Source organism: Tenebrio molitor, chromosome 9 (assembly GCF_963966145.1).
Source record: "Tenebrio molitor chromosome 9, icTenMoli1.1, whole genome shotgun sequence".
NCBI classification, from domain to species: Eukaryota; Metazoa; Arthropoda; class Insecta; order Coleoptera; family Tenebrionidae; genus Tenebrio; species Tenebrio molitor.
The window spans coordinates 2,371,254-2,393,913 of NC_091054.1; the positions used below are offsets into that span (position 1 = coordinate 2,371,254).

Genomic DNA, 22,660 nt, shown 5'->3' on the forward strand with positions numbered 1-22,660 from the left:
TTTTTTCGATTTAGTAAATATGCAACGCACAATACGATTGAAAGATTAAGTAGGTGTAGATAGATATTCTAAAATGTAATATCTTCAGATAATTGAATTAAATCCGCTGTCAATTGCATTTTTATTTTTTTTTAGCTGTGTAAGTCGGCCCAGCTTGCTTTCCGCTGATAAAGGCAAACGGGGGAGAGACGTAATATCTTCAGAAATTGCGAGTCAATTGACACGTCACAATACAATCATAGTAATTCGTCGGTCCGCTTATTTTATTGTATCGGCGACAATCGTCCAGTCGAAGAAGCTCCCGAAAACACCTCAATGGCTTCAATAAAAAACAGCTAGACGACATCGTCGCCGGAAAAGCTCGTCCAATAAAACAGCGAGAAACGAAAGCAAAAAAGGAATTTTCCCCGACCTGAAAAATAAACGTTTTTTTATTAGACGTCCGTTCATAGAAATATGTTCGGGAGGCGACCAGAAACGATATCCGACGTATCAGATTGAATAGTTGCGTGAGCTCTCGGTTAGCTTTTTTGTTCGTCGCAACTAAATTTTGTTTAATCATGAAATCGAGATTAAGCACGCTAATACAACGATTTCGTTTTTTGCAGTTGCCCTAAACGACTTGTTAAAAACGCTAACGAGCCGAAATAATTCCGATTGGTTCGCACGTTCGCCCAATGAATTTACTTAGTTCTCTGAAAGAAATGTAATTCTCTGGAATTATTATTTAAAGACAGTGACATTTGACAGCACAGTAGGTACAATGAAACATTTAACAACACTTATTTGCATCACAAGGCCAGAAAGTGTTATTTTGCAAGTGCGAGCACGGTTTGCGGTCCGAGGTGCCAGCCGAGGCGTCACAAGCGCAAGCAATCAAACGATTATTATCCATTCCTTGACATTTTCGTTCTTATTAGGTTGTCTGCATTCGTAATTGTGTAACTATCGCTGATGTTTTGTTAAATTTCTTGTCGGGGTCCGGCCCTGGACGTCATATATCACGTGCAAATTTGAAATGATATTTTGGCGAACGCCGATCGCCATCCTCTCTGTGACAAAGAGTAATGATGACCGGGGCAGGAGTAGTTCACTGGAGGCTCGCTCAAACTGCGCTCCAATTTCCTGCTAATTCAATGTCTTTCAATCCGAAGATACCGAGTGATTGATTACTGGTAGTAACGCCTCCTTCTCTCTCCACCGCCTCCGCCACCTCCCGCTTCGCGTTCAGCGCAACACTATTCAACATGACATCATTGACGAATTATCCTCCTGATACAATCCTGGAACTGAAAGATTATTAATAAATCGCAGGATTTGATTAGATTCGGGCCGTTTAGTTATCCCGTCACGTATATGTACGGGGGCGGTGTAAAAGGGAACGGAGCGGTTGTTTTATTATCAGATACCCAATAAACTGTCCCAAGTGGCTGGAAAATGCTTTGTCTTGGTTCCTGACCTTGATAGAGGCAGACTAAATCACACCGGAGGATTTTCGCTAACCAATTGTCTGGTTTTGCAAGTTTGATGCAAGGATGTGTTATTTAAAATTGACGAAAATACAGCCAATCAGAGCGCTTGCTTTCATCCAATCAAAAATGTTTATCGCGATAAAAACGTCCTACTACTCTGTCATCTGTCAAAAGTGATTAAAATTGCATGCTACTCCTGTCAGATTCTCAAATTGTTTTTAATAATTGTGTTTTTAATAATTGTAGGTTTTATAAATAAATAATTAATGTTATATTTTGTATTCTGGAATTAATCCTGCCAAAAATTAATCGAGCTAATTTTTTACATCTGATAAATTTCCCAATTTTCACTTAAACATTTTTGCTTTAGTTTTACTCGATATTTGGACATTTTTATTCGAAGGTAAACCCTCGAGCTAAAGCTCTCGGGCCTAACCAGAATAAAAATGCCCAAATTGTCTAAACAAAAAGTTTTCGTGAAATTGAAACATTTATACAATTAAAAAATTAGGTCTTGTTATTTTACTTTCGACTGAATTACTGCAGGACTAAAAAGATCGTTAAAATAACTAAAACAAAAGAACGATGCGATGGCCGAGAATCGAACTCGGATCAACTGCTTGGAAGGCAACTATGCTAACCATTACACCACCATCGCACATGTGTATGGTACCACAGCATATACCTGTCATTCTTAAACAATACAAGTTTCGGAAAATATGTATTTTAGTATCCAGATGGACTTTGTGAACCCAATAGATGGAAAACAATGAAACGTAAAAATGATACATGAGCTAACCTAAAATTGCCTGTATTAGCCATTATACAGGGTGTCTTAAAATTATCGTATTCCGAGTTCGGGGCTTAGTAGGTGACATCCTGTTGACCAAGTAAGAATGTAAAAAAAAAAATTGCTGTCACTTTGAAAAAAATATCAAAGTTGCCAATATTTCTTCAAAAGTACCTGATTAATATTCTAGCTATGTTGTACTTAGCTTTTGAACAAAAATTGGAAAAAAAAACCTTTTATTTTTTCGAGATAAAGCTGTTTTTTCAAGAAATGTCTCTTCATTTATATTTTAATATTTTACATAATCATCCTCACCATATTTCAAAATGACCATTTATATTTTTTATTTGAAGAAAATATGATGAAAAGTTTGAACCTTCAGGCCCATATATCTTTGTAAAGACCCCCCCTATATTTTTTATTTTATTTTTTCGAGATTCCTGAGATTTTTCCCTACAAGACCCCCAACTTGGAATACATTAATTTTGCGACACCCTGTATAGAAGAGATTTTTTTTAAATGCTTCAAATTCATTATGCGAAGACCCAGAATCGAACTAAAAACACGAAAAAAACAGTATTGATGCCAACATCAATATCTCCCGTGACTTTGGTCCTGTTAATAGACACCTTTCATTTCTGAGAGAATAATTCTGGAGTTATTTATTTAAAAGCAAAAGAAGGATGCGATGGCCGAGAATCGAACTCGGATCAACTGCTTGGAAGGCAACTATGCTGACCATTACACCACCATCGCATATGCCTGTTATGCCTGTAACAATGATCTGCACTTTCTAATTGTGAAAGGACGAGCGTTGCAACAAATTACAATAACAAATTGCTATTCTGCACAAGTGTATCAAGCAAATAGGAAATTAATAAGCAATTTAGAAGCGATCTATGCAAGGATATTCCAAGAAAGAAACAATTATTTTCAAAATGTCAAAGATAAAATAATACAACCTAAGATTTTAAACGATTCTTGTAGCATTACTAAATTTTCAGTCCGCAAATAATAGTGGTCCATTGTTTGAGCTTTGGGGAACACCGATACTCACAAAAATGAATAACCTACAATCTAGTACCGCTGATTATAGTGAAATGATAACTCAAATGTACTAACATGAAAATACAGGAGTAGGAATGAAAACTCTAGAACCTACATGGTAGGGAATAGTTATTTACGAACCAAGTGCGAGAAAACATTTTTCGCGCATGAGCGCATTATTTGAGGCACGAGCGACGAAGGAGCGAGTGTTTCATTTCCGCCAATGTCTGCGCGCATCAAAGTTTATACATTAATTTTTTAAACAAACATTATGTCTGATTTGACGAGAACCCTTTGTGAATAGATGGCGCTTGCCAAAGCGTCAACTGAATTAATAGCGATTTATTTTCACTCTTTCAAAATTTTCGACATCCCAATCGGAGAAATGGGGTTTTGTAAACCAGATTTTATTATTATCAAGTCAAAGTTATTTTCAGAATGCGTGAATTTCTTCAACTCATGAAAATTTTTCTATTACATTTAATTTGTAATTCTCTTAAGACAAATCGTCTGAGCCCAAGAACCAGTGACACTTATCTGTTGAAATATTAACCGGGTCCGGTGGACAAGTGCGCTAAGTAATAACTGTGTAATACCATGGGCTAAACTTTTTATGCAAATTACACAGTATGACTTTAATAAATAGCACTGTAGGAGTGTAAAATATTTAAAGACGTCCAGCATGCAAAAATGTTCACTCATGCAATAATAAATTAGCGTCGGGACAAGAGTTTGATGTTAAATAGTTAACGGAGCGGTTGGGACTTCGAAAAAGGCCTTAATAAATTAAACCGCAGAGACTTTGACAGTAACAAAGCGAAATCGTAAGAGTGCCTTTCGAGCGTAACCGAAATGCCAAAATTAAAAAAATCGTAAATGCTCCATTGAGTTTGCTTATTGCGGATTCCTGATGGCATCCCGGCGGGGCATAAATCACGAGATTAATTATAAATAATTATGAAAATTACAGTTTGCACAACAACATTGTTTATCGTCAATTAAATAATTAACAACAATTCTGATGCGCAATAAATTTCATAAGCTCTCTTTTAAAAACCACCGACTGAAATAATTTGTAATATTGAATAAACAATTTGGTAATTAATCATAATACTTGAAATATCAATTAAACTATAAATAATAGTTTAACGGCTGATCTGTTGTAACCAGGACCTAAATATAGCGACTTTATTCATGAATGGACCAAGACACGATAATATTTTATTACTGACAAGTGCTGCTTTCTTTATCAACAACAAATTACAACATTCCAGAGTCGCACGCGGTAACCATTTCCAAATTTGACTGGTTCTTATGACGAATGTGTCGACGACGCCACTGGAATCGATGCGGCGGAAATGGGAGGACAAATTGATATCGTCCGACAATAAAACTTACAAGATTATAAAGTTATAAAGTCTTGTTTTGATTGAATAGGCGGCGGTTGGTTCTTTGAATTTTATCGGCGGACCTATGATCTCCACCGAAATAAAAATTAATTGGAGCAATTATCATCACTTGCAGTGACCTCACTTCCTTTGGTTCTTTTATCGGCTTCTAGTTATTAGTGGAACAAGTAAACAACATGCGAAATTTAGCAACTGGGACACCTCATTCATTTTATGCAATCGGAAATGTCGCGATGTAAAATTATTGTGAAAATTTTAATTTACATTGATTTGACAGGAAATTGTCGTAACAGTGCAATCAAATTAATTAAGATTAATTCCCACATACATCAAACGTGCGTGTTCAGCCAATCAGAGCGCTTGCTTTCATCCAATCAAAAATGTTTATCGCGATAAAAACGTCCTAGTACTCATCTGTCAAAAGTGATTAAAATTGCACGCTACTCCTGTCAGATTGTCAAATTGTTTTTGATAATTGTGTTTAATTAACGTTAAAGTTTGTATTCTGGAATTAATCTTGCCAAAAATAACACGACCTAATTTTTTTATATCTGATAAATTTCTCAATTTTCACTTAAACATTTTTGCTTTAGACAATTTTACTCGTTGATATTTAGACATTTTTATTCAAAAGTAAACCCTCGAGCTAAAGCTCTCGGGCCTAACCACTGAAATAAAATTATTTATTTATTTAAAAAAAGTGATATAGTAGTTGGTAACAAAAAAACTACCAACTATATCATAAAACATGTAGGTTGAGTGAATTACAGGTTTATTAATAATTCATAACATTAATTTAATGCAACGGTTGCAGAAGCAATTAAAATTTATCTAAAGAGGACGACGTTAATAAAATTCTTTGGCTATATCGTGATAACAAATCGTAAAAACATATTAATAAATATTTAACACGCAATTTTTAAAGAAAAGAGATCACATAAATAACTGCATTAATGATCTTAGTAAGAACACAGCAGGTCGGTTATTGAAAATTATCATGCATTCGCTTGTAATAGTTTAACGGTTTTAAATCAGAACATGTTTTGGTTTGGAATTAATTTTTTTAAGGAAAAAGAATTTTAGAAAGCAAAGGTTAAAGTAAAATTTTAATTATGTATCGGGTGTTCATTTAAATAAAGATAGCGTTGGAGAGTCGATTGTGAACGCACCACGGATTACAGATCACGGATCAGCTGCTTTAAATCTAACCTCACTTTTTGCGTTGTTTGTGTTTTTACTCTGCAGACTGACGCGTGGTACGTTCACAATCGACTTTGAGGATACATTTAAATGAACACCCGATATATTAGTCAACAACGTTGTATTAATTAAAGCCCAGTTAGAAATTTTACTGAGAACTTCAAATAATTGTGTTTTTTTGTTCCAGTAACCACTTATCCTTGGGACATTAAACCGAGTTTAGATTAAATTAATCTCGGCGTTGTAATTAAACTAAACTTTATCCACAATAACAGTTCATTAAGTTTAATGTGTGCCTCAAATTTTATGGCCGGCAACAACGAACGGCGAAAAACAATTTTGGAACGCTTAAGCGGTGGTTACACAATGCCTGTTTACGAAACTTTGAAAGAGAAATGAGAAAATGTTAAAAAGCTCCAAAATTTAATTCGGTGAAACTTTTCACTGAAAATAATACTCGCTTCCAGTTCTGTCAAATGAAATTTGTATTTCTTTTATTTGTATTTGTTTTTCTTTTTTTAATCGCACTCGATCGTTAAGTGCCTATAACAGATCTCGAAAATGTTTTCCCTTACCGAACTAGTATCGTAATATGCTATATACTGTTTCCGCATTAAATTTAATTTTCTAGTGTCCCGGCCTCACTTAATAAATACTTATTAGTTGGAGGCCTCGACAGAGTTAATGAAATTAAAGCTCATATGACATCCGCAAGAAATGAGAGGGTAATGTGCGCCGAGCGGTTGTCCGTAATGAGTCTTGCTCGCGAGCAACAACACACGCATCCAAAATAATTGATGCCAGTCTTCAAGCTAATAAACCCGACTAAGACCCAGTCCTGGACTGACTCGATTCGTCCCTGAACCATCAAAATTAATTTTGCTGCGGTCCATCAAAAATCTATTAGGTCCGGTCCCAAATCGCACACTTTCAATTTGCTCCGGACTGAATAAACAAAATTTCTATTAGTCCCACACCATCAACAAAACCCCGACTGTTCCCATCGACCGAAATTTGGGCCCATCTCCCGAAAATCGATAGTTTGCCTCTTTGAAGATTACGGTGAAGATACGGACCGTTTCCAAACTACCTATAATTAAATCTTGATTGATGTGTAATATACCTGATGGTAATTCCCCGAGATCCTGCCGTATCACGATGTGATCCCAGTGCGGATGCGGATCCAGATGGGTCGTTTTTATTTAAAATTATAGATCTCTATTACCGTATTCAGGTGGCGGTGTTTCTTAATTTGAATAGAAAATCGTCGATGGGTCGCGATTAAAAAATAAAGGGCTTATCGTGACTCTCCGTTTCGATCTAGGAGGACCCACTTCCATCTAATGATGGTATGGCCCAGATAAAAATTGTTTTTTAATGCGGGGTTCATTCTTAAAATAATAATCACGGTATAGTTTTTTCTTTTTTTTAATTTCGTAGCTAACAAAAAGCCGCTTGATTGAGCTGTCAGCCCGAGGTAACAATGGCGCTTTAATCACCTAATTACATGTCTGGCCTCTTTAGTTTGCGGTGTTATGGCAACACAATTGTTTTCCTGTGTTGTAGTGACGGCCCTGATATTATTTAGATACGAATTTAATTTCTGCTGAGAAAATATTTTTTATCAAGATTTCACTCGTTTATGGTTATGAAAGGGAAATTAATTACGATGCATAAAGGACCTTATTTGAATACGTACAAGGCTCTTTCAAAGACCGCCTTGATGGACGGGCTAATAATGATAATGATAATAATACGAAAAAATGCACCGGATAATGACTTCATTATGGCCGGAGGAATTCTGGAATCAGAGACGGAACTAAAGGCTACCCTTCAAACTGCCTCACGTATGGGACAAGAAATTCATTAAAAATTCATTTCTCACAGATTTAATCTCCTAAACTGATTTCACATCTTGTTTTAGTCTTGTGAGTTATTTTGCTGCATCTCCTTGGGTTCCTGAAACAAAAATATAAATTAATTAAATACTTTGACATTGACATGAATTTACCCAAAAACTATTATCCTTTACTATTATTAACTGCCCCGTTAAACATTAAACAGCATATTTATAACAAAAAACCGCTAGAATGATCTTTTATGCAACAAGTGCATAAAGTAGTACATTTTTTACGAATCACCGTGCGAAAAAGATACATTACGCATGAGTTCCATACAATACTTTTTACGACTGTCTGCAATTGAAAAAACAATCAACATCAAAACACGAATGTAAAAGATCTAAACTCTAAAAGGTCGCGAGACAACTGCAGTTGCATTCAGTGCACTCTCATGATTCGGCTATTTCTATGCAGATATTTGCATAAAGCCAGAGTGAAATAATAACATGCTATGCGACTTTTTTTCATGATTACTACTTTACATCACTCTTAAACAGATATTTTACGCAGTAAAAGTAGTAAAATATATTGCAGTTTTTTAACAGAGAAAATATTGCGGTGTTTATGGAGTTTATAATAATAAAATAATAATATGTCAATAAAAAAGGCATTTTTCCATGATCATTGAATTTCAGTGGTCTTTGCTCACTGCAAATGGTGAGCAAACATGGCAATTGAATCACTAGTGAGGAAAAATATTTTCTCACTAGTGAGCAAAATGTAATGTTTTGTGCGTTTGTCGACAGAGAGTGTCAAACATGTTATGCTGACCGTTTTTTAATCTGACGAAAAAACGTAAAATTGCTTGGGGTAAACTTCTGGGAAAATTCATTCTAAATGCATTATGTTGGTATCATTGATTAAATTAAACTCAGCTAAACCAATCACAAACACGCAACGCCTAACAACATAACCTCTTTTGTTTGAAATTTTGTTGATCCACGTTTTGTTGTGAAAAAATCAGCTGAGCAAACATGCATTTAATCACTCGTCCGGTTGGGGTACTCGGGGTACTCGTGGTTAAATGCACTACTTTGCTCACTTGTATTGAAAATACCTAATTTTCTAATTTTGTACAAGAATTTAGTAGAATTAATAATAGTTTTATCCAACACCTGTTCATTATGAAGTCATAATAATGCCGATTTTGAATATATTATAAGGTCTATAAAACACTAGTGCACTTATGAACCCATAATTAAACTGTTTTTATAATTAATGAGTTTAGAGAGAATTGAACAGTTGATTGAACATCAAAAAGAATAAGAACTGTTACAGAAGGAGGTGTTGGGTAAAACTGTGTATTACACTCGTGCCTTAACAGCAAATAAGTCACTCAATTAAGAAACATTAGCCAACTCGAGCAAGCTCTCGTGGCTAAACATTTCTTTCGTGACTTATTTGTCTCATAAGACACTTGTATAATAAATAGCTATAATTTGATTATTAATAATTATTTTTGCATCGTTCAACTGGCTTTTGACAATACGAAATTAATTTCCGAGTTTCGGATCAACTCGTAAAGGTAAAAATGTAGAATTTCGCAGACGTGTAATTGATCTGAAGAAACCAGGCGCTAAATTAATGTGGCTCTGATGAGGGCAATTACCGTAAAGAAAAATGATGCGGTAATTAGTCCCCGGTTAAGCAGTGTCCCGCTACACACAGATGGGGTACGAAGCTACAACCAGGTGTTAATTGGAAATGTGTCGGAATGTGCACCTCAATTGTTACCGAGCAGACATTTTAATTTGAAAAGTTGGACTGGTTGAAAATGAAAAATAAAAGTGGCGAGGCGGTCGTGTGAGAGACGAGGGCATCATCGTCGAAGAGAGCAAAATATAATTTAATTTGGAATGGGGCCCGATTGAAACGTTCTTCTTCTCACCTCTTATGATTTATTTGGTAATATATGTGTTTCTTTATTCTTTTGACTTTTTAGTGGACGCGCCGGTTTTGTTTTTTCTCTTTACGAACGTTCGTAATTTGAATATAATTATACGTTTGAAAAGTGGTATCTCTATCTTTCGGTGCGCCCTACTATTACGCCACGATTTATGGACGACACTTCGGTAAACGTACGCTTACAAGATTTATTTATCTGACACGAAAATTCAATTAATTCCATTATGGAGGAACGCCGTGTAATTTGGGGCTGGGTGTAAATTCGGATCGGCTGCTTTGCTGTTAGAGCTTTTGCCAAACACTTTATCCAAGCTTCTATTGTATCATGCGTTCAAATGAAAACCTGCGCTGAGTAACCGTTGAAAAAGTAAACCATTTGGAACAGTCTAAAATTTGAATCTCCCGCCTTTGTTTACAATATTTTTATTGTTGTTTGTACCAGGAAATACATGTATTTAAAAATAGAATAAGCATGTGATGAACAAATAGATAGTAATTATGTATCTAATAATAAAACCAATAGAAGAAAGAGATCCACACATCGTTATCATGCAACAAACAATACCTTTCATTCTTCTTCAGAAGGAAATTCATTGCAAACGCAAGAATAGACCTGGAAACCATATAAGAGTTATTAGCGGAGTGCTTCCTATGAAGAAAAAGAACATGTGGAAACGCAAACAATAATGAAAACAAATACAACATTATATAGCTTACACACTATACGATTTCTAGACAAAGAATTTTATTACCTAGAAACGTATACACAATTCAACAAAGCACACAACACACTTAACAATAGACCCACACGTCTTGCTGCATACTGATGGTACCATGAAGTTTTACCAGTAACAACCATCAAAATAACAGTACTAACAGCGCTAAATAAATTTGTTGTACAGGGTATCTATAAATGATTGTCGGGTCAAGCCAGCTTGGGAAAAATATTACTGTGCCGCCTTTTCGAAACAGATGCCTGATTTTACTTCGTTATTAAGTGCCACTTCTGACACTGTAAATACGTCAAACAGACTGGCAAAATTTGTGAGGTTAGGTTTTGAATTTGATGTTTAAGTTTAGCTTTACTTTCTTAACGATGGTTTATTCTATTGAACAGAACAAGTTCATTGTTGTTTCTTACTTTCAAAATGGAAGGTTTATTAATGGTAAATGGACATATTCATTATTATCTGATTACAAAAATAAATTCCGGTCAAAATATCCACACAACATTCAGGATGGTTCTTCCTTAACTAACATTGGGCGAATTGTGAACAGTTAGCAAGGGTAAATCATCAGGACGGCAACCAATATCTGCTGAAATTGTCGAGAATTTAAGAGAAAAGATAAATGGGACCTAAACGGGTTTGTACTGTGGCCAAGCGCCTAGCGCACCACTTTACGTTGTTGAGGTCCCGGGTTCTAACCCCGGTGCCGCCTGACCAGGAGTGGATTTTTTTCAAAAATTCTCCACACCATTACATCGTGGTATGTCTTATATCACAGATAAGGCGAATAAGATGGGTCAGTATCAACCCCTTAGTACCTACCATCTTCCTCCCGCACCCATCCTCACCGTACCCATCGGTAATCGTCCCATCAGTGTGGCTGAAAAGGCTCTGGAAAGCCCTTGAAAGCCCTTCGGGGGGGAATGAAAGATGTATCCTTTCCTTAAGACTCCACATAACCTAAAAATGTGACAAAATTTGACAAGTTTTCATAGCAAGCTAGACCAGACCCATCATTTATAGATATTTATAGATAGTGGTAAGAAATTGTGTAAAAATTTTAGTGTTGTATTAGAGCTCGGTTGCTACAGTGAATCATACCACCCTAACGGAAATAAAAATTTCCAGTGACTTGTCATGCTTACCCTCGACACAACCCGCCTCTCCATTGAAAAATATTTGGGAATAGGAGAGTGAATCGGCACAATATTATTCATTAGAAAACCATTCTGTAAAATAATAATTTAATCAAGTAATAAGGGCCAACAAAGGCTTTAACACAATGAAGGCCATAACAACACATCAACACTATTAATTGACTATCATAGACACGACAACAAATAGTTTAATAGAGACATCATCAGATATTGCAGCGGTACGACGACAAAGAGGTGTTGGGATGATTAACGTCGGAATGTGAATATATTAAATAATCCGGGGGGCAGGTGATGCCCCCTGCGGGTCCCCGCAGGGGGCCCGGCTTTTCGAGCGGCACACCGCGACCAACACAGGGACGGACTGAAGATCAATCGAATCAAGGATTCGCAGCTTCGTCGTAAATTAATAAACGACTAATAATAACGGAGCTATGCGATTGAATTCCGGGCGCGGACTGACACTTTCCAAGGATCAAATCCTGGCGTATTAATTATCGGGGCGCTAACAATATATTAGGTGGTGCTGGCCATGACGAGGGTAAACCGCTGACACCGAACATATTAGCCCGATATTAATAGCGTTATAGCCAGGCGGTTTTTCTTCCTTTTTTCGTGCGTAATTTTTCCCGAGCGTCCTCGAAAAATATGGACGACTCGAATTGTAATTTATTTTTAACATCCTGGACGGTTTGAACAGGTTTTTCACTGTTCACAATTTCGTTGTCGATTTAATTTGTTCTGACACCTATTTATTCTTGAATGAAGATATAATTTAGTGTAATAAATTTTCCCGGACGTATTTGTATGATTTATTTTGTGCCATGATTATCGAATTAGTTCCAACTTTACATTTCAATGGATTTTCGGTCCAAGCATCAGTTTCTTCGCACCAAATCGAAGCAGTCGATAATTCGATAAATCTCGTCTCTTGCGAGATAACGACCAAAAAATTTACTCCACTAATAAATACACAACGGAGATGGTTTGTAGGTTTTTAAGGCAATTATCAAAACAGAAATCGCTACAACACTTAAGATAGAAGAGGCATTTTTTCTGAGGAGTAGAAGTGTCCACAGACGGCTCGACTGAATCAAATGTAAGGTCTAAAAAAGAGAAATTTCGAAATTATTGCCCAATATTTAACCGGTTCCACGGTGGTGTTTCATGAGTCGCCCGTTGTGGGCGTGTCCATGGTGTCAGACGTTAAAATCAAAAATAGCGCAAGGTGACCGTTCAGTGTTAAAAAGTAAGCTGTGGTAAGGCACAAAGACTCAAAAATTGTGACGTTCTGAAAGTTTTACAATTTATGATGGCTCAGGGGATCTAGTTTGGGCTAGTAATGGGTGCGCTAAATAAGTACCGAAATTTATGATGCACGGTGCAATTTTTGGAAGAATCTCCTTTCATTATCGATCAGAGCGGCGGCGGCTGACGTAACATAACAGATTCGATAATTGTGGGTGTAGATGAAGAAATTGTGCCGATAATGGTGGCGATTAGCAACGTATGTAGCATATATAGCCGGTTCGGGTTATTTATTTTCTAAACAATTTTCCTAATAATCAGTTACGACACAATGTTTCCTGGTAATTTATATCATGGTGTATAATAACATACTAACAACATCCTATACAAACGACCCATCTGTTTTTTCCCCATATTTATCTCCAAGTGTTGGTTTAATCTCCGAACTAGAAAGAAGCGATTTCGTCATCGCATCCAATTATTGGTTTATTGTTTCACGGCACTTTATCCAACATGGCCCACATAATAAAGTCATTACAAGCTATTATATAGATAATTAACTGTACGAATCGATAGCGAATTCACTCAACTGTGTATTTAATTACAAAACGTTATTATCAATTTTAGATTTTCATCGCTGCGGCGTTGGAGACGAGCCGTAAATGGTGAAGTCGTTATTGCTTCCCTTTGTCGATAATTTTTCGACCACGTTGTCGATTATTTTAATTGCATTAACAAAAAAAAAACATTATTATACAACAGAATGATCTGTTTCGAGTTCTGATAGCCACGATTCGGTTCCCTGAAGTGAGCTCCTCGTTTCCTTGAAATAGAGACGTATCTTATCCTTCTGACGGCCATTCTTCACGGTTATTGTCGAGGAATTTTTAATTTTCTCCTTTTGAATTCACGTTCTTAATAATGACATACATTTTAGTTCCACTCACTTGTTCAATTAACAGTAAATACATAACTTAATTCACGTAAGTTGATTTGAAATGATTATACGAGTTTTTTTCTACTTGCCAGAATCCCATAAATAGAATCGATGAATGGTTTTGTAAAGGGAAATCTAATCTGGGGATTATAATGGGTACCCGCCGATCTTTTTTCATACCATTCTACCAGATTTATGGTTGAAAGTATGGCGATTGTGTCCAAATTGAATGTAACTACATTTTAATTATACGTTTTGTTGGATTCATTCTTCTGTTGCGGATCTAAAACGAGTTAAAAAATTAACCGCCGCGCTTGTGGCCAATAAAGTAATGACAAAGCGAAGAGAGAATGCAAAACCGCTCTTGTTCTATTCTCATTTGGACCAAAATAGTGGTGATTCCTAACTGAGTCAACTGTAAGATATTGCTTTCCACGAGTCCCGATTTAGAAAAGTCATTTAAAATAAAACAAAACACACATTTCAGAAAAGCGCAAAAATTTTAGTTTTGTTAGATTCCTCCCTAGAAAGTGAGTCTGTATCCATAGTTACCATTGGGTGAAGGTTTCTCTTTCGATCATCGATTTTCGCTCACTGTCTTTCACTCACTGGTTTTCGTTCACTCGTAAAAGGTGCTAATTCTTTCTGATAACGTAATTTTGATTTTATAATTCTTCATCGTCCATTTCCACAACGTGTACAAAATCGCTTTATTGACGTTACAGAACTTTATTTATTTTGTATTCTATTTTTTCATTAGCAACAGATCCGTCCAAAAATGTGATTTATTTTTATTTAAAATTTTAGATACAAAGTTACCGACTCATTTTTTAAGGAGGTATCGAACAAAACCAAATGCAGCACTCGAGAGTAAGGCCGCTTTCATTCACGCTATTCGCGTGAACGAAAGTTCACTCTTACTGTAAATAACTATTGTATCGCCTCAAAATGAGCAGCGTAGTTTATCTTAGAGTGTCAGTTTTGTGCTTTATAATTTCTTTTGCGTATTGGTAGCTCATTTAAGATGCAAAATGTAACTAAATAATAGATCTACCAGTTTAAAAATTTTAACTGCAGTCACTTAAGCAATTACTTAAACATTCTTTTGGAAATGATTCCCTAATTTTTTATTTTAAGTTCAGGAAAATTGCCAAACAAAAATCGTTTTACTTGCTATTGTGTATACCATTTTGTGGTCTACCTGTTAATGAGTCAATCCTAGAGGGCATCTACTGCAACAAACATGATAATCTGTACAACAGCGGTGAATTTTTAGCTGTAATTACAGTATTTTGTCATCGTAAGACATTTGAGCATCGTCGAAACCTTTGTTCTCGTTTAAAGCGTGGATCTATTTGTGGTAAAGCAGTTGCCGCAATATTATAGCTTCACTTCACAGCATGGAATATTTATAATGGCTTTATTAAGTTATTAACCTATGCCAACTGTGATGATCGTTGAAGTAAATTATATGGTAACGAAATTACCAGCTAAAGTTATAGCATGTCTAAATAACCACACAGTATATCGTTGGAAGGCTAGTGGACCGTGTGTTGCCTATTATAATTTAGTTAGAACAACACAGTTTAAATTGAACTGGGGGCGTAATCATTACTTTTAAAATTACATATTTACATACTTATATAATACGTCGATAATATATGTTATTAAAATATTTATTAAAACTCGAACAACTGTTGCGTGAAATGAATTTCGACCGTTTATCCGTGAACTGTCGTCGAATTAATTATTATCTTCTCTTCCTGGCGGCCATCACTATTTTTTTTATTATAATAAATCTTAATAAAGTCGTTAATTCAGTTAACTAACGACGGAAATCGAAAACTGTGGGTGCCACGAAAACTAAAACAAAAAAAAATTAAATTGAGAAAAAAAATCGAGAGGGCCGTGATTAATACGCTTCAGTTGGCAACACGTAAAAATTTAATTCAAATGTCATCAGATATCATTATTACAATGGTAACTGTCATTATTAATTATTGACTATTAAAATTTGCTATTACAAATGTACACTTCACAAATGGAGAAAGACTTGAAAACGCTGAATGGTCTTATTCGATACCTCGAGTTTTTGAGGAATTTCAACAAAAGTTTCTGGACTTTCAAGGCCTTGCCTTGATTATTTTGTTTTCCCATACCTGAAAAACAACGTGTTCAAAAACAGGCCTGGCACAATTCCCGAATTAATGCAAGTAATTACTGATTGCAATTTAATTGATGTCCCGACTTTGCGAAAGTCATTTGAAAACACGAAGCGAAGAGTAACATTATGTTTGGAAGCTGAAGGCAGACATTTCGAACATTTACTCTAGTTCTTGTAAGAATACGATTGTAGTTCCTCATGTATAACCCTTTTGCATAAACTTCATTCTGGAAACAATATTTGTTCGTTGATGTCATTGATCAATTTTATATTTACCAATATTTAATCGTATTGCATTGATTCATTGCACTAGGTGAGGAAATTCTTTTACAGCCGACAGGACACACATAATTCACACCTTTATGAAAATCAAGATTTCAACGTTTTCTTACGAATTCAACAAAAATCTAACAATGGACAATTATTACTTTAATGGGATTTGCTTCGGAAATTCATAGTAGAGTCGCTAAGGGCTAAGTTTTCGATGCATTTGTCGCAGCGGCCTTTACAGACATCCTGGAAACCAAATCAAGGTGTCATTATGATTGTCTGCTTCCCTAGAGTATATGTGCCAAATATGCTCGTGATGTAAATTGCATTCTATAGTCTAAATTTAACCAGTGGTAGCTCAATGCGCACGTAGCGCCTGTTCTAAATACATGGAGATATTTTTTTGGGATTTGTTCTACAACTTTGAAGCAATGCTTGTCTTTTGGTTGGTTAGTAGGGACCTAAACGTAGGTCGGTGACTTTTTATTTTTTAAATAAGTATTATAATTTATTTGTAATTAAATAAAAACACGAAATCTTTTTTCTTTTTTTGTTTATTGTCATAGTTTTTTGATATTTTCAAAAAATAAATGCGAAATTAGGCAACCAAACATACATAACATTATAACTAGTGGAAACGACTTATGCAGGCCTTTATAACTATTTTATTTAGCAATTTACGCTAGAAAGTGTGGTGGAGAATAGTATATTATTTGACAAGCTAATAATGCCTATCATAATCCACGAGGGTGAAAGTTAAAAAACGAGCCGCAGGCGAGTTTTTTAATCACCAGAGTGGATTATAGGTATTATTCGCGAGTTAAATACGACGTTTTATCTACGACTTTTTTCATATAACACTTAGCTTACAAAATTTTTAAGATCTGTGACTTATGATAGATCACAAGTGACTTATAATAAGTCACGGGTGTAATTTATGACTAGCATAATGTATCTATAGTTACGTAAATAATAAACGTATTATTTAATGGTCGTAGATAAACAATATTTGTCAACAGTAAAAAATCTTGAAATTTACATTTTCAAAAAAAAAAAAAAACATTTGTAAACTCTTGTGTCTGTTTTTCTAATAATGGTGTTCTTTCTATTTCCATTTTTGCAAGATCAAAACAACATTACTCCTCTTAGTTATATGTAATAAATGTTATAAATCCCAGGGGGGTCATAAGTCACCGAAGAGCCCGTATGTTAGATCATCCCCGGTCGCAATATTCCCTTAGCACCAACCCCTGCTCCTCGATAAACAACCACGTTATCTGAAATTATTTGATTTGGCCGTCAGATTTAACCGTAAGCCATGCACCGAATGAAATTGTAAAAAGAAGAAATCCGTGAATAATTAAACGAGTTCAAAGGCGTCGGACTAAATCGCAATGACAAGTCGACTTCGGTTGATGTGGTTGTAATTTAAAATCATCACATACGAGGTGTAGCGAGTCGCTGGGGGATGGAGCTGACGCACGACCAGATGGGCAAAGGGCATGCAGACTCCCTATGGTCTGGAGGGACGGGAAATTAATGAGAATTCTTGTTATTGCCACCACGACAACAGCTACCGTTGTTATTTGGAGATTTGAGCTTTGATTTGGGGATTATCTACTAGCTTACAATAACCGATTTTGTTTTATTGAGGATTATCACTTGGTCTCGGCCATTATCTAAATGGAATCGACTAAATTAACAAGAATAATGGAAATGTGTTGGCGTAATCGTTCTTTGTACCGTCCTTCACCGAAATCCATTTAATCATTGATTTTTATTAATATAACTCTTATTCAATTAAATAATCAAAAATTGTAACAAAATATTTCAAAATTGAAATGAAGAAAAAAAGAACACCAAATAGGTGCAACAATATCCCTATTTGGGAAATATCAGAAAATAGAAATGTATCGGATGTTCATTTAAATTTGTGAACGCACCACGGAATACAGATCACGGATCAGCTCTGTTTAAATCTAACCTCACTTTTTGCGTTGTTTGTGTTTTTACTCTGTAGACGTGGTGCGTTCACAATCAAGTCTTCAACGCCAGCTTTGAGGATAAATTTAAATGAACGCCCGATACTTACAATTTCTATTGTAAGAATGTAGATATCTGATTGAAATTAATACACTTTTGCTTTAATAAGCTTGGGTATCTTATATTTATATCAAACATCTGTAGGTATATTTTCCATAATTCTTAAGAATTATCATTTAATCAAGAAACCCGCATTAGTTGCTATTAAAGAATTAAAAACTGATTGTTTATCGAACACTACTACCAACATTAATTAAGACATTTTATAATTTATTAAAATGCGGGTGGCATACAGGGTGTCTTAAAATTATCGTATTCCAAGTTCGGGGCTTAGTAGGGGACAACCTGTTGACCAAGTAAAAATGTTTTTAAAAAAATATCAAAGTTGCCAATATTTGTTCAAAAGTATCTGATTAATATTCTAGCTATGTTGTACTTCCCTTTTGAACAAAAATTGGAAAAATAAAACTTTTATTTTTTCGAGATACAGCTGTTTTTTCAAGAAGTATCTTTTCATTTATATATTAATATTTTACATAATCATCCTCACCATATTTCAAAATGAATGTCAACCATTTATATTTTTTATTTGAAGAAAATATGATGAAAAGTTTGAACCTTCAGACCCGTATATTTTTGTAAAGACCCCCCCTACATTTTTTATTTTATTTTTTCGAGAGTCCTGAGATTTTTCCCTACAAGACCCCCCACTTGGAATAAGTTAATTTTGCGACACCCTGTATAAACAACCACTTACAATTAGTGAAATACCTAGTAATATTATTTGCAATTATCTATAGGATGATTTTTCTTTTTTCTCCAGTAAACTGTTTATAAAAATTGACATACCCGGAGCCGACCCGGAACCCACCCGGAGCCGACCCGGCCCCAACTCGGAGCCCACCCGGAAAGTATCCGGAGCCGCCCCGGAAACCAATTTTTGCATACGACACTGTTGTTAAATATCGTAATGGTTAAATAATTTAAAAAAATCTTATTAAATTAATCAAATTTAACAACTGCCATGTACTATTTTGGGTAGCTTGAACTTTCCAGACGCTGTTTGCATTGATTACATTAAGTAAGTAGCAATTTGAAAGCTCGCATAAGTTCGTAAGCTCCGTCGTGATTTGTGGTCGTTTTAAAAGGACACCGCAACACCCGCTTTATCACAGAACGGCCAATTTTTCACGCTAGCACCATATAATAATAACAAACAGCGTACATGAAACACATTTTTATGTTAAAGTGCATCACACTTAGCGCAACATAAAATAAAAGCACTTATAAATTACAATTCCCCCGGCAAAAATTGACAGGTGTGTGTGCGCCCCGAAAATATGATAATTCATTTTCATTTCCCGTTAAAAATGGCACCGGCATTAATCCGTATATCTGAAAAACGCCCACAAACGCAACCCGAAAACGTCATAAATAATATTAATTAAAGTTTACAAATGATGACAGTTTGTTATTATTAATGGGATGCTTAAATTCGTACTAAAAGCATTTTTGTTAGAGCTGGCAGTGGACACGGTTTTTAAATTTTTGATGCATGTGACTGGACGTCATGGGTTTCGGGAGCGACGTTTCGCCCCCGGGAAATTAATAATATCGTCGGCGGGATGATGGGGTTTTTATTGTAAAATATTGTGGAGAACGCAGACACAATAAAGATAACTCTCGTTGGGTGGCATCCAATAATAGATCATCGAAATAGATATATAAATTTGCCGTAAACTATTGCTCTGCCATATAATATAAAATACTGTCAGTAGTTTGGATTCCCGAAGGATCCCACTGTGACCAACATAACTAACTAGCTTCCGGCGTCCCTGATACATGGTTGGATACGTCCAGTTTGCGCCATTTGCGCGCTTTTTTTCAAGCTCGATCAGGTTTTATGTTCCGAGATAATTATGGTGGAGGCGCCAGTTTTAACAAAATTCATGCTGCCGGATCGATACCGGAGAATATATGTTCCAATCCTGCAACATTAAATAGTTAAATGCAATAAATGACTAAAATACCGACACCGTCGATGTCCTACACGTGAAAAATGTCCACATTATGGCACAAATGAAACGATAAGTTGGATTTAATTCAACACTATTGGATTATTATTAGCTGATTTTAGCAAACAAACAAAAATATCATTTTCACAACGGCCGCGAAATTGGGTTTCGCGGCCTGGAACTGGATTTCGCGGCCTAAGTATTTTAGGTAGGAATCAAAGAAATTCGCAACTGTTTCAATCTTCCAAGGAAACAAAAAAGTTTCTAATTAATTACAACACACTAATTAAAATGGATTGATTTTTAAATACTTTTACAATTAGACACATCTGGATGTCCTATGTTTCCATGTGTTAGACGAAGAGCGACGATCTCCAACGCCACAGACACATTAATTGAAAACCGTTAATTTAGTTTCCATTACCTACGCAAGTTTGAGTAGGGACCAAGGCCAACTCCGGAGACTAATAAGACAAATGAGAATAAACGCAGCAAAACTCAAGTAAGTTTAAGAGAAAAAACAAAACAATAACGTGGTAGCGCATCCGATCATAATTCTCGTGGTCCGGCTAAAAACTGGCGAGATAATTGCTCTATCAGGTTTCAATTTGGTAACGTTCCTTGCAAAAAAAGAAAAAATGCGATTCGAAATTTAATAAAACAACCATAAAGCCATACATCCATTTAGGGAAATTACTCTGAACTTAATAGTCTCTCATACGGCGAGGGAGACGTTGCGAGAGAGAGCGAGACGCCCACCGAGCTAAAGTAGGGGAAGTGTATCGGTAGTTAGGCTAAACTGTAGAGCGTTCACACCGTCAAGTGACAAAACGTGGCGTTGCTAAGATACAAGTAGGCGTGTTTCGTGATGGACACACCTCGGCCGCATCCCCACTCTTTCGTCGCATTGAAACCGAGGAGTTCAGAGGATTATTAAGTTATCACTTAGCCGGTAATGCACAATCTGTGTTGAACTCAAGTGGTGGCCTTTACCGACAAAGCGACACTAAACGACGACGATGATTACAGGCACTTCATGACAACGACACCTTATGCGCTAAACGTGTTTTTAAATTAATATCATATGAGGCACGGTTTTTTTCGGGTCGTGTTAACACGCTTATTTAATTAGAGTTCCGTGATTTGGCCTTTCGCGGAAATTCACTCCGACAGTTTTCGAAATTTTTTACGTGCACCTCTCTAGATTACAAAGTTTCCATAAACGCTGTTGACATTGACCCGAAAGAAGGAAAACATACTCACCCTCTCTAGTCTACATTTTTAACTTTGTCCTAGTCTACAACTAACTGATACAACCTTCTCTTATGCCTTTTAATTCTCACATTAAACGTTCACTAGTTCTCCTCGGAGGCATTCTGAAAAATGCCTTTTTATACGACTGTTAAAATCTGTACCATATTTCACTGATTTTAGTAGCCAAAACATATGTTTATGGTTTATGGTAATAGTGAAAATCGATTTTATGCAATTGCATAGCGGAATCAAAACAGTTCATCGAAAACAATTGCAGTTGTTTCGGCGTCGTAGCTTTAGAAACGTCAAATGTTGATTGTTTTTCTAATTACAGATAGTCGTAGAACAAATATTGTACATGAAGTTCTTTTTCTGCTCGTGGAATTACCACACTCGCCTGTAGCACGTGCGGTCATGAAAAAAGTACCACTTTATGCACTTGATGCAGAAATTACTACTGTATTAGTTTACATGCCGCTAGTTTAAGTATGACTCACAGTAGTACCTACTACACATACCTAGAGGTGTAAAAGTATTCTTATTTGTCTTCACCTGTACCGGGTGAGTGAAGTTTTACCGCCCACACGATTAACCCTATTAAAAAAATTAGTAAAAATTACGAAACTTTAGGGTTACATTCCCTTGATAAAAGACTTCAAATGTGTGTAATCAATTTTCCTTTATCACTTAATTCGGAGTCATAAAATTAAAAAAATCGATTTTGAGTAAAAAAAAAATTTTTTCCGTAGGTACACGTTCATAATTCACAATTAATTCAAAGAACACATTTATGAAATTCGCATCAAAAGATAATCATTCGTTTTTGAATTATTATTAATTATTAAGAGCGAAAAATGACCAAGATTTACAACTGCAGAGTGTCATAAATAAATATCTCATTGTTGGGAAACATCTGTTGACCACTTTTCCTATCAAATCCCATTTATTTCAAAAACCGGTGATGTTTTCATGATTTCAATGACACCAAATTTTTCCTAAATGTTTGAAAGGACTCTCATTGAAAAATTATGTAAATTAATGTAGCGGTTATTGAATTAAAACAAAATCTTAGCCTGTTTCATTAAAAATTTTGAAATTTTTACAGACTGTTCTACAGTGATAC

General features: G+C 35.6%; 1 long non-coding RNA gene and 2 other non-coding genes across 3 annotated transcripts in view; all 3 read right to left on the reverse strand.

Annotated features, from left to right (window-relative positions):
- Positions 1–2,058: 2,058 nt before the first annotated feature.
- TRNAG-UCC (transfer RNA glycine (anticodon UCC)) lies at positions 2,059–2,130 on the reverse strand. Its single transcript has one exon. It is a non-coding gene; the product is annotated as a tRNA-Gly (tRNA).
- Positions 2,131–2,946: 816 nt separating this feature from the next.
- On the reverse strand, positions 2,947–3,018 carry TRNAG-UCC (transfer RNA glycine (anticodon UCC)). Its single transcript has one exon. It is a non-coding gene; the product is annotated as a tRNA-Gly (tRNA).
- Positions 3,019–7,791: 4,773 nt separating this feature from the next.
- The window catches only part of LOC138137668 (uncharacterized), a 70,617-nt gene continuing 55,748 nt past the window's right edge, over positions 7,792–22,660 (reverse strand). Inside the window, exon 2 of the long non-coding RNA XR_011161822.1 lies at positions 7,792–7,877. This is a non-coding gene — a long non-coding RNA (uncharacterized lncRNA). The remainder of the gene's footprint in view (positions 7,878–22,660) is intronic.